Source organism: Erinaceus europaeus, chromosome 7, assembly GCF_950295315.1.
Source record: "Erinaceus europaeus chromosome 7, mEriEur2.1, whole genome shotgun sequence".
Classification (NCBI taxonomy): domain Eukaryota; kingdom Metazoa; phylum Chordata; class Mammalia; order Eulipotyphla; family Erinaceidae; genus Erinaceus; species Erinaceus europaeus.
Genome location: NC_080168.1, coordinates 30,080,253 through 30,094,532, shown reverse-complemented (window position 1 = coordinate 30,094,532; position 14,280 = coordinate 30,080,253).

Below are 14,280 nucleotides of genomic sequence, written 5' to 3'. Positions count from 1 at the left end.
AAATCACAAGGACTGTGCTAACACTTGCAAATATAAATTGACCAATCACAGGTGGGGGTGGGAGGTGAACTAAGAGCCTTTATAAATCCAGAAGCCTTTTCATTCTATGCAGACTTAGTTCCTGCCTGCCCTTTCTTTCTCAAGAGTATACTTTCTTTTTAAGTTTTCTATACAAGCTCTGTATCTTTTTAAAAAGTTAGCACTAGAAAATTTGACCATTGCATCTAAGCCATTTAGTATCAGTTAATTTACTTTGACTTTCTTTTCTGCTTGCCTACTGTATGTTTTTTTTTCTTGTCTATGTAAATATCTGGAGACATTTACTATTCACTCTTTCATTTATGTATCCATTTATTTTATCTTTAAATTGATTTATCAGAGGCCTCACTTATGTGAGGAGCATTGCGTTTATGAATTCTTAAGAGTCCTTTATGTCTTAGGTTAGGCTACTTAGGGAACAGACTAGGAGATAAAAATTTATATGTAGACACTTAATGAAGCTGTGTTGAAAATCAATTCTTGTGTGGAAGTGGAGGGAAGATTGTATAGAGAAAGGGATTGCAGGGAAAGTTTCCTTTCTTTCTTTATTTTTTCCAATTTGATAGTGAAATAGTTAAAGAAAGGCCAGACTAAATGTGGACAAAGGAAATGCCACTGCCTTATACAGGAAGGCATGTACAGATAGATATAACTATATGTGTAACTGTAAGAGCCAACTGCTAGTAATCTAATTCTGTACTTCCTGCTTGTTATGCACCAATGAAATCATGCCAAGTAACTTAGAGACCTGCCCTATAGGTATAGATACCCTACAGAATAAAGGCTGATTATTTATTTATTTATTTATTATTTTTGGAGAGATCTGACACCAAGCCTCCCAGTGTAAATCGTTTCTCCTTTTCTGAATATTTGGTTTTCTGGTGGCATTCACCACAATAGAGACAAGGAGAAATCTAGAGGTAAGGGAAAGATAGAAAGGAATAGAGAGGCCAGTTAGTGGTGCACCTGGTTGAGTGTACAAGTTATAATGCTCAAGGGTCTGGATTCAAGCCTGGTTCCCCACCTGCAGGTGGAATACATCACAAGTGATGAAGCAGTACTGCAGATAGCTCCCTTTCTCTTTTTGCTCCCCTCTTCCTCTCAATTTCTCCATCTCTCTCCAATAAATAAAAATAAAATAAGCCAGAACTATGCAGTGCTCTGGGGGAAAAATATATACCAGGAGTGGAAATCATTATTGCCTTAGTTATTACCTGTGACTTTTTGGTAATACATAATGGAGAAATGGATGTTTCTTCTGAAATATCAAGTAACAGTATTACAAACATGATCAACATACCTACAGGTGGAAAACCTGCAATTTTTAGAAGCAGTATGTAAGAGGAGTGTCTGGGAAAAGGATTAGAGCATTAGCTTTGTGGTATGGGCTGAACACACTCATTTTCTCCTCCTGTTAGGACTGCTGACAGCTCAGTGTTTCTCACCTGAGTTCTCACTTGATATTCTGCTTAGGAATTTTCCTCTATGAAATAGAGTCTGCCTGCCCAAATCATCCCTCTTTTAGGAGGAACCCTTTTTTATTTTATTTATTTTTTATTAGTGACTTAGTAGGGATTAACAAGATTGTGGTATAAGAAGGATCCCATCCCCTCCACTGGAAAGTTCCCTATTCTTTATCACTCTGGGAGCATGGACCCAGGATCATTATGGGGGTGCCAAAATGGCTTCTATAATTGATTCTTTGCTGGATATGTATGTTGGGAGGTTGATCTATACCCCCAGCCTGTCTATCTTTCTCTACTGGGGTAGGGCTCTGGGTGAGGTTCCAGGACACATAGGTGAGATGGCCCACCCAGGGAAGTCATGCAACTTGGTGGCTGAAAAGCAATAAGGTATAAAGCAGGGTAAATTTAGTAATCAGAAACCTAAAGGTAAGAATAAAACAGATGGAACCAACAGTCTTCATATGGGAAGAAGCTAGGAAGTCTATTCTTAGGTATATTCCAAGTGGCCCATGACTTTAGTCGTTATTGCCTGAACCCGACAGGTTCAGGCATATAGGTGGGCTGAAAGTATTGTCTGGGAAGCAGTGTCAGAGTTGGGAATAGGACTAGAAAGCTGGATCAGAGAAAAGAGTAGGTCCCAAATATGAGGAAATGATATACATACCATTAACTTTAAACCATTTCGATCTTATCTGGCACTCATACCTTTTCATATTTAGCACAGTAGCCTGTGTAACCTCTGCATCCCTGTCAGTCTGAGCTTGAACTCCATGGTCACAGCTGGAACATTCTAGGCTGTACTCAGTGCAGGACCAGTCTTCCCCGAGTGGCAAAGTAGGCTGACCCAGCTTTCTTTTGGTGAGTGGCCCCCAATGTGCAGCGTGATCTATGTGTGTGGAGATGAATGTAAAGGTTCAGTTTCCTTGCCTGTCGGGCTGAGCTTCATTGATGGGAGACAGACGACCCAGGACTCATGGTTGAGCTGTAGGCAGTATCTCTTTATTCATGCAGGACTCAGTGCAATCTATACCAAGCTAAGCTAAACTAAAAACTACAAACAATCTTGTCCTTATAAATATACTAGCCCAGTAGGGTGGGAACAGGATGCAATGCAAAGAGGGTGGAGAGAAAAGTGACTGGTGAAAATCAGGGTATGACAAGGAGAGGGGGCGGAGCAGGCAAGAATTCTACCACTGAACCACTGATGCCCTGGAGGGAGGGTGGTGCTTGTTAACAGAGGTTATGTAAATAGAATGCAGTGGTTATGTAAATAGAATGCAGGGGGATTAAACCAAATGAAACAGAAGGGGTTTTTAAAGCATACCAACACTTGCCCAAAGATTCTAGATGGTCATCCACAGTAGAACTTTGTGGAAAATATATTCACCATTGGGTCTGGGTGGTGGCTCACCCAGTTGAATATACACCTTAAAGTGTGTAAGGACCTAGGATCAAGTCCCTGGGCTCTACTTTTTCTATTTCTATCTTTCTCTCTCTATATATATTTTTTTCATATATGTATTTAATATATGTGTAATAGTATTATTTGAAAAGAATCATAAAATAGCAGCAAAATCAGTTTCAACAAAAATGTACATTTTTGAGCAAAAGTTAATAATGAAATTATGTTTTCCTGGTAGTACTGAAATAAAAATTATACTTACTATTTGTGTACACATGTAGTAAATTATTAATGGTTTTCTCAATAATATTTTACAAATGAAACACAATTTTAAACTTGAATGTGCTTCAGAGCTTCAATCCCAGATTAGCATCTAAAACCACAGTATATAAAATAAATGAAGTATCATCTGCTCACATTGTTATTGGACAATTTCAGCAATTGATATTAATAGGACTTTTGCATTTCCTGCTTACAGTACTACAGAATAAGAGCTAAACAAGAACATTAATTTGACTTTAATGAATGAGCTAGAGTAGGTAATTTTCAACATATTTTATTTATTAACTTACTGACTACATAGACACAGAAAGAAAGGGGATATAGAGATAGAGAGAAAGGGAAAAGAAAGAGAGATTCCTGCAGTTGCTACTTCACCACTTGTAAAGCTTCTTCCCTGCAGAACTGGGGGCTTGAACATTATAACAGGTGTGTTCTACCACAAATGCTACCGCCTTGTCCCTAAGAGTAGAGGCTTTTTTTTTTCATTTCTTAATTAATGGGAAGAAAGTTTATTTCAGTAACCAGGGAAAATGTATATTTTACTATTAAATGATAGCAGTGCTTTTCCTTGAATAAAGTATGAATTTATCCCAGATTGGAAAAAAATTCATTAATATACCAAATTAAATAAAAATATAAACTCTTTTTACATATCTAGAATATTAGAGATTTCAATATCTATTTATAAATTTTCATAGAATCCCATCTCTTAGGTCAGGCTTGTTTTTAACTATTTTCTTGCCTTCTTTGTGCTAGCTTGCTTCTACTTATGGAGAGGCCAGATGGTGGTGCATATTACAGTGTGCAAGAATCCAGGTTCAAGCCCCTCATCCCTACCTGCAGGGGGGAAAGCTTCATGAGTGCTGAAGCAGGGATGCAGGTATCTCTCTTTCTCCCTCTATCTCCTCCTCTCCTCTCAACTGCTGGGCTACCCTGAGGGTGCTTCTTCCCAGGCACGTGCTCTCTCGGTTGGAGAGAATTCGACCAGAGCCAACTTAGGCTGCTGCATGGGAAAGGGATCAGGAACTAGCAACCTAGGCTGCTGCACAGGAAAGGTATTAGGAACTAATCCTGAGAATAAGAATACTACAGAATAAGAGAATAAGAGTACTACAGAATAAGAGCTAAACAAGAACATTAATTTGACTTTAATGAATAAGCAAGAGTAGGGAATTTTCAACATATTTTATGTATTAACTTACTGACTACATAGACACAGAAAGAAAGGGGATATAGAGACAGAGAGAAAGGAAAAAGAAAGAGAGATTCCTGCAGTTGCTACTTCACCACTTATAGTATTCTGTAGTACTCTCTCTTATTCATCACAAGAGGAACACACAATACCCTGCTGCATTTATTGATATGCCTTTAAATATCTTCTGAGACGGAAGTGGTAGGGTGGAAAAAGGAAGTATGTAGGATAAGGAGGCAGAGTGGAAAAAGAGCTCAAACCAATGGGGATTAAACTAATGCCCTGCAGGCAAGGTGGGTCTCAGGCAAAACAATGATTATGTAATTAGACCACAGCATCAAGCAATGCAGGGGAACAGAAGCAGAATTAGCCAAAGGAGAAATGATGACCAACACTCAACTTCTCTCTGTCTCTTTCCAATAATAAAAATAAGTTAAAAACCAAACCAAAGAAAAAGAGTAGAAACTTCGTATGCTGCAGATAGTTCTGTTTTTCTGGATATGACAGCATTTCCTCCTAACAGTCCCAGGCCTCCTTCAGACAGGCCCTTGCACCATGGTCCCTGTATTGGCCAGACAGTTTCTTCTGTGGTTTAGCTCTTCCAGGATGCCTAGCATCTGGATACTGCTAACACTGCCTCCTCTTTGCAACTAGCCTATCCTGGAAGGAACTTCCTGCTATGGCTGATCTCTCAGTTCCTCCATGAATAGAGAATTAATCTCCTTGTAGTCAGTTTCCCCTGTCTGAGATAAAGTGTGTCTTCAGTTTTCTAGACTGGATCTTTGAGTCCTCAAGAATACTCCCCCACTAAGCAACCATCTTGTCCACTGCTCTGGATAAACACACATATAGATGGAAATTGTCTATAATTGTATACATCATGATGCTTCACTTGATTTTAGTTTTATGTGATTTGCATTATCCTTTTTTGGGTCATCCCCAATTTCAGGTACTTTCTACTTTTCTAATTTTTCTCTTCCTCCTTCCCCTCTCCACTCTCTCCTAACCCTTTCCCTCTCCCCCTCTTCTTTTTCCAGAACAGCTCTGTTTATCTCTGGCTTATGATGGTGCACCTGGGACCTTGGAGCCTGGGACATAAAAGTGATTTGCATAACCAGTATGCTATTTTCCTTAATATATATATATATATATATTGCCACAAGGGTTATTGCTATGGCTTAGTGCCTGCAAGAATACTCCACTATACCTTGGTGACCATTCCCCTCCCACACCCTTTTTTTGTCCCTTTGATAGAGAGTGAGGTAAAAATGAGGAGGAGGGAAGAGAAAGGGAAATATGGAAGGAAAGAGGAAGAAGGGGGGGGAGAGACAGTCATAGAAGAGGAGAGACACCTGTAGCACTGCTCCACCTCTCATGAAGCTGTCTCTCTGTAGGTGGGAACCAGGGGCAGAGCCCAGGTCCTTGATCATGATAATATGTGAGCTCTAACAGGCTCACCACCTTGCTGCCCCTCTAATTCTTGTACAGGAAGATATCAAAATAGTAACTAACAAATGCTACTGTATGCCAACTACTCCTTTTTTCAAGCACTTAAAGAATATCCACTGCCGGCCAGCCTTCCCTGGACTGAAGACTCCACCAATATGTCCTGGAGCTCCACTTCCCCAGAGACCCACCCTACTAGGGAAAGAGAGAGGCAGACTGGGAGTATGGACTGACCAGTCAACGCCATGTTCAGCGGGGAAGCAATTACAGAAGCCAGACCTTCCACCTTCTACAACCCACAATGACCCTGGGTCCATGCTCCCAGAGGGATAGAGAATGGGAAAGCTATCAGGGGAGGGGGTGGGATATGGAGATTGGGTGGTGGGAATTGTGTGGAGTTGTACCCCTCCTACCCTATGGTTTTGTTAATTTATCCTTTCTTAAATAAAAATTTTAAAAAAATTAAGTACACACACACACACACACACACACACACACACACACAAGAATAACCATTTGGTGAAATAGGTCCAAACTCCTTAGTCCAGTTTTCTTGACTTGCCCTCATTTCTAACAACCATTTCCTTCTTCCTATATCTTTATAACCATATATCCTATGTGATGTTCTAGTGAAGCCTACCTGTTCCTGTCACACTATCATATCTTGCTTTCCACTCTTAATACTTAACTCTTAGTTCTCCGCCATTGTGTCTTCACTCTGGAAGCAGCACTCTTTAGTGCTGTTAGAACTTGATAGAACATCTATGACAGAGATAACACCTTGCAATGAACAAGAAAAATAACTATGTCCTTCACTACAGGGTATCCCAACCTATAAATATTTTGTTCATTTAGTGACACTATTAGCTGTCTTCCTTGTGAGAACCTAAATTTTGTAATCACTCTCTACTCAGCAGGTTACAGGTGTTGAATAAATATTGCTACCTAAAAAAATGATGAAATGAGGGAAGTGCACATGTTCCCATGTGCAAAGATCTGGGTTCAAGCCCCTGGTCTCCAACTGCGAGGAGTAAAGCTTCAGGAGTGGTGAAGCAGTGCAGCAGTTGCCTCTCTCTCCCCCATTACATCTCAATTTCTCTCCACCTATATCATAAATAAATAAACAAAAATGATAAAGTGGATACACATATAAAGCATGAGCTTTTGTCGCTCCTAGGCAATGTATTCTATCAAACGCCAGTCTAAGTCTAATCGTATCTATCCTACTTAAAAAAAATTCACTATTTTCTACTTTGTTTCCCTCTTTTTATTGTTTTATTGACATGAATCATTAGAAAAAGGTGCCCACAGCAGCATGGGAGCAGGGTAGGGGTGGAAGGCATGGGAGGGGGTCTCTACGGTTAATACAATTCCAGGTTCATGCTGTCATGGATTTCATAGTCCCCCAGAACACGTGGTCTTTGAAGATGGTGTACCACTTCTTAAGGACAATCTTTTATTATTTTTTTTTTATTTATTAATTTTCCTTTTTGTTGCCCTTGTTTTTTATTGTTGTAGTTATTGTTGTTATTATTTGTGTCATCATTATTAGATAGTACAGAGAGAAATGGAGAGAGGAGGGGAAGACAGAGAGGGGGAGAGAAAGATAGACACCTGCAGACCTGCTTCACCGCCTGTGAAGCGACTTCCCTGCAGTTGGGGAGCCTGGGGCTCAAAAGGGACGATCTTATTTCAGTGGGTGCCATCTGGGCCACAATCAGTTTGTTCAAGTCCTCAATGGTGTCATGGGTGCTGAGCACAAAGGAGTTAAGGGAAAAAAAACAGACAAACTGGAAGAGGGGAGAGGGGACAAGATAGCTCATGGAGTGGGGACAGGGAGGGGGGAGACCCGGATTCCAGCAAGGACCCCAAGGAGGGAGCTTTGGGACTGGGAACAAAGGTCTGTCTGTCAATCTACCAATCACATTTCACGCCGACTTTCTTGCCCAGAAGGTCCTTGCAAACCACTTAGATCATTCTCAGTGCAGCTGTCAGCCTCCTACTACACAACCTCTCAGAAGAAAGGACCGACATAGCCTCTGTCAGAGCCGCTGGGACCGGAAGCGCAAGTGCCTATTTTATACTTTTTAGAATACATATTTAACACTTGGGAAAATATTTGAGACTTACAATTGTGAGGAGGAGATCAAGGATTCAGAATATTAAGTTTACAGTGCACTGTAGAACAGGCTCCGTGCTGTCACTTACTGGCCCAACATATGTCCAAAGACTTGGACAGATATTGGTGAGATCTCTGCTTTAAATCTATTATCAGACAGGCAGGGAAGTGGAAAAAAACCCATAAAATCTGGTCCCTGGTCCTAACTTGAACCTGTCACCTGACATTTTCAGCTCTCAGTTACCTCACATAAAAAATAAATCACATAAATATATAGTTCATATAAAATGAGATTGTACAAATGATCTTTAAACCTTCTACTAATTATACACTTATTTATATATTTACATATATAATTATTGGCTAATTATACATTTTATATCACAAAAATTTAATACATTTTATAGAGGTAATATTGTTTTACTGCATGCAGGTCTGGAGAGATAGCTGAAGGGCTGGGAGACGGGACAAAGATTATACAAAGAGCCTTTAATGCCGGAGGCATCAAAGTTTTCAGGTTTAATTCCCATACCACCACCATAAGCCAGAGCTGAGCAGTGTTCTGGAAAGGAAAATAAATAAATAAATAAATAAATAAAGACTGCATGTGATAGTTATAACTTCGAATACTCTGATGATTTGTATGACTACATCACATTCATCCCACCACTAATGTGCCTTCACCAAAGTCTACTGGATTCACTCCCCTCTTTTTTTTTATTTTTATTTGGCAGGACATAGAGAAATTGAGAGGGAAGGGGAGATAGAAAGGGAGAGAGATAGATAGACACCTGCAGACCTGCTTCACCACTCATAAAGCATCCTCCCTGCAGGTGGGGAGCCCTAGCTTGAACCAGGCTCCTCACACATGGTGATATAGGTGCTTAACCAAGTGTTACTGCCTGGCCCCCTCCCTCCCCAGTTATAGCCCTCTTCTTTTTCTTCCTTCTTTTCTTGTCCTTTTCCTTTTCCTTTTTTTTTTTTAAATTTTTATTTATAAAAAGGAAACATTGACTAAACCATAGGATAAGAGGAGTACAACTTCACACAATTCCCATCACCAGAACTCTGTATCCCATCCCCTCCCCTGATAGCTTTCCTATTCTTTAACCCTCTGGGAGTATGGACCCAAGGCCATTGCGGGATGCAGAAGGTGGAAGCTCTGGCTTCTGTAATTGCTTCCCCGCTGAACATGGGCATTGACAGGTCAATCCATATTCCCATCCTGTCTCTTTCCCTAGTGGGGAAGGGATCTGGGTAAGCGGAGCTCCAGGACACATTGTTGGGGTTGTCTGTCCAGGGAAGTCTGATCAGCATCATGCTAGCATCTGAAACCTGGTGGTTGAAAAGAGTTAACATGTTCCATGTCTGACGTCTCTGGACACAGTCTGAAATGAAGCATGCTGAGGTGGTATTCATTGCATTGATTAGGTTGGGATTGACGGATGCAATATCATTTGGTATGAACTGAGAGAAGCATGCAGGAAAGTGAGCCCCACCTTAGAGTGTGTCACCACTTCCCTTACTTAGTTCCTTTATGTCTCACATATAAGTAATATAATTCAGCATTTGTCCTTCTCCTTCTGAATGATTTTTCTTAGCATGAACCCCTCCTGTTCTACCCACTTTGTAGCAAAAGACAGGAATCCATCTTTCCTTACATATGAGTAGTATTCCATTATGTATTTATAACAGGGCTATTTTATAAATTCATCTGCCTTTGCCACTGGGGCTGTTTCCATATCTTGGCTATCATAAATAACGATGCAACGAATCTGCTGTGATTCTCAGATACTAGATCACTATGTTCCAGGATTACTTTTCAAGCATCAAATTAAATGTACCTAGTTTACAAAATATAAAGCAAATTATATTATTTTTGCTCTGAGAGTGGCACTCTTATTACAGAATAAGTGGCACCTGGGCTTATCATTACTGAGCAAGTTGCACTTAGGCTTTAAAAACTATTAATCGACAATCTTTCATTTCCAATGTTCACGTTCACTTGATTTCTTTCCTCTGGAAAACTCTTTCAGAAACAGTGAAAGTAAATAGAGTTTAGAAATTCTGGCAAGTTTATTAAAAGGTAAAGGAGCACCGTGCATTTTGCTTCCTATGTGCGAGGTACTTTTCTTATATTACCTTTTAAAATAGAATTGGGACACAGCTAGGAGGTGTTGCACCAGGTTAAATGCACATAGTCTGATGAAGGGCAAGGACCAATTCAAGGGTCCCGGTTCAAGTGCCTGGCTCCCCACCTGAAGTGGGTTCGCTTCATAGTGAAGCAGGTCTGCAAGTGTCTATCTTTCTCTCCCTCTCTCTGTCTCCCCCTCCTCTCTCAATTTCTCTCTGGCCTATCTAATAAAGTGGAAAAATTGCCTGCAGGAGCTGTGGATTTGTAGTGCAGGCACCGAACCCCAGTGATAACCCTGGAGGCAAATAATAAATAAAATAAAATAAAATAAAATAAAATGAAATAACACATGAAACTTAACTGAGATACCATAGCCAGTAAGTTCAGAGTATATTGGAATATGGGTCTATTTAGCGCCAATATTCTGTCTATAATTTACTTGTTTACTAATCCATCTATGGCTTAGTTTTAGCTTTCTCTCTTTTCTATTCGTTTTCAAACTACAACACACTTATTCTCCAAATAAAAGAACACCCATACAAAGCCTGGATAGGAAAACTGAGTTGCAACTGCACTTGAGATTAGGAGTGATCATTATATTAGCAAGGCAGTAGAGAGTGCCCCTGGTCACTGCTGCTGGCTCCCTACTTCTCCCTCCCCTTAGAAGTCTCTCTATTGTTTTTTTTTAAAAATTTAATATTTATTTATTTACTTATTGCCTTTTGTTGCCCTTGTTGTTTTATTGTTGTAGTTATTAATGTCATTGTTGTTGGATAGAACAGACAGAAATGGAGAGAGGAGGGGAAGACAGAGAGGGGGAGAGAAAGATAGACACCTGCAGACCTGCTTCATGGCTTGTGAAGTGATTGCCCTGCAGGTGGGGGAGCCGGGCTGGAACCAGGATTCTTGTGCCAGTAGTTGTGTTTTGTGCCACCTGCTTAATCTGCTGCATTATGACTCGACTCCCGAAGTTTCTCTATTCTTTATTCCTCTGGGAATGTGGACCAAAAGACTTTTTTTTCATACCTTTTTAACTTCCTTCCTTCTTTCCTTTCTTCCTTCCTTCCATGGTGACCCCAGCAGGAGTTTGGGACTATTAGAATACAAATGAGGTCACCCTGAGGAGGTGCTTCAGAGAAGGGAAGCTGCTTCTGTCACATATTTCTCCTCTTACAGAGAAATTCCTATCACCCGCCCAAGCTGGTTTCCGCCCAGGAAGATCAACCTGCGAACAAGCCCTGGCCCTCTCAACTTACATTGAAAATGGATTCCAGAAGAATTTAAAGACGTGCTGTCTTTGTTGATCTCACAGCAGCCTATGACACGGTCTGGAACCGTGGTCTCCTAGTCAAGATCTCAAGATGCCTGCCTCCATGGGTGGCCAACACTGTATCATTTCTTCTCCAAAACAGAAGATTCCGGGTGCATCTGGATGACAAGTCTAGCAGATGGAGACTTGTCTCAAGTGGCCTCCCCCAGGGCTCTGTTCTGGCTCCTACGCTATTTAATATTTACATCAATGACCTCCCAGAAACTTCTTCAAGGAAGTTCATCTACGCCGATGACATCTGCTGTGCAACTCAGGCATCCAAGTTCGACATCCTCGAGGAAACACTCACGAAAGACATGTCTCTGATATCTGATTACTGTAAAAAATGGCGACTAATCCCTAGCACTGCAAAAACGGTATCATCTGTTTTCCATCTACACCATGCCTCGGCCTCGCGTGAGCTTAATGTGCAGCTTGGCGATACGAGAATCCAGCATGAAGCCCAGCCAGTCTATCTTGGCTTTACTCTCGATCGCACTCTGTCATTTCACGAACATCTCATAAAAACTGCAGCAAAGGTGGGCGCGAGGAATAACATCATTGCAAGACTGGCCAGCTCCTCATGGGGCGCGAGCGCTTCCACACTATGATCATCATCTCTGGCATTATGCTATTCCACTGCAGAATACTGTGCCCCAGTATGGTTCCGTAGCCCCCATGTCCACTTGGTTGATTCCAAATTATATTCCTCCATGAGGATAATTTCTGGAACCATCCGTTCCACCCCGGTTCCATGGCTGCCAGTTCTTAGCAACATCGCCCCGCCAGATATTCGTTGGGATGCGGCATCATCTAAGTTCATTTCCCATGTCAACGCTCGACCGGACCTGCCAATATACATGGATATCTTCGCCCACCCTGTCCGTTTGACATCTCGTCATCCAATCTGGTCCCCTACGCCTACACTGAACCTCTCTGTTCCAGACTCTTGGAAACAGAGTTGGCAGTCAGCTGAGGTAAAGAACAAACACCTCATCGCAGACCCCTGCAAGCGTCAACCCGGCTTTGACCTAGCACGTTATGATTGGGCCCTCCTCAATCGCTATCGAACAGGCCATGGCCGGTGCGCCGCTATGTTCCATCGCTGGGGAGCCAGAGACGACCCGAACTGCCCCTGCGGCTACAGACAGACTATGACCCACATAGTCAACGACTGCCACCTCTCCAGATTCAAAGGAGGTCTCGAAACTTTACATCAGGCTCAGCCTGATGCTGTTGACTGGCTACGGAAGAAGGGCAAACGCTAGAAGAAGAAGAAGAGAAGGGAATAAAAGCAAGGGACTTGGAGCACATGAGTCTCTGGCTGCTGCTGCTGCTGCTGCTGCTGCTTCTGGTTAGAAGCTTCTTCTGGTCAGGTGCACCATGGCTGCTTCTCCTGGGAACTGAACACATGTGACTCTGCTAGCCGGTAAACTTTTAGACCCCTCTACAGCCATGAGCAACATTTACCAGAGCTGATAATTGTTTATCTTATGGGACTAAACTTTGATAACCATATTCAGACTTAATAGACCTAGCGTACACTTAACTCTTGATGATAATTGCTTATTTTGCCTTTTACCTGTTTCACCCTAATAAACCGTGTATTGATTAAACCACCTCCCAGCTCCCACTGTGAATTCTGTATACGCCACAAGCAGCCCTAACCCCCACATCAATTTTTAAGTTAATTTACAACATCCTTCCTTCCTTCCTTCCATCCCTCCTTCCTTCCTTCTTTCCTTCCTTCCTTCCTTCCTTTTCTTCCCCACCCCTCAAGGCACTGTGATAACCTAAACTATGAATCCACTGCTCCTGAAGGCCATTATTTCCATTTTGTTGTAGTTGTTATTGTATTGTTGTGGATAGGACAAAGAGAAATTGGGAGAGGAGGGAAGACAGAGAGAGGGAAAGAAAGTTAGACCTAAAGATCTTTATGGGGTGCAGAAGGTGGGAGTTCTGGCTTCTATAATTGCTTCTCCACTGGACATGGGTGTTGAAAGGTCTATCCATACTCCCAGCCTGTTTCTATCTTTCCTTAGTGGGCTATGGCTCTGGGGAGGTGGGTTTCCAAGACACATTGGTGAGGTCATCTGCACTGGGAAGTCAGGCTGGCATCACGGTAGCATCTGCAATTTGGTGGCTGAAAAGCATTAAGATATAAAGCAGAACAATTTGTTTTATAATCAGGAACTTGAAGAGTATAGCAGGTGATATTTGGGGTTTTCATATTGGAAAAAGCTAGGACATCTACTTTAGGAATATCAAGGGGCCCATGACTTTACCAAATTTTACCTGAGCCCCACAGCTAACATGCAGGTGACCTAAATGTACTGTTTGGGAAGACTGTCAGAGTTGAGAATAGGACTAGAAAGCTGGATCAGGGAAGAGAGAAACTCCCAGATATGGGAAAGTTACTTTTACTTTTTCTTTTCCTTTTTTTCTTTTTAAATTTTTCATTTATAAAAAAGAAACATTGACTAAACCATAGGATAAGAGGAGTACAACTCCACAAAATTCCCACCACCAGAACTCTGTATCCCATCCCCTCCCCTGATAGCTTTCCTATTCTTTAACCCTCTGGGAGTATGGACCCAAGGCCATTGTGGGTTGCAGAAGGTGGAAGCTCTGGCTTCTGTAATTGCTTCCCCACTGAACATGGACATTGACAGGTCGATCCATACTCCCAGCCTGTCTCTCTCTTTCCCTAGTGGGGAAGGGCTCTGGGAAGCAGAGCTTCAGGACACATTGTTGGGGTTGTCTGTCCAGGGAAGTCTGGTCAGCATCATGCTAGCATCTGGAACCTGGTAGTTGAAAAGAGAGTTAACATACAAAGCCAAACAAATTGTTGACCAATCATGGTTCTAAAGGCTGGAATAGTGCAGATGAAG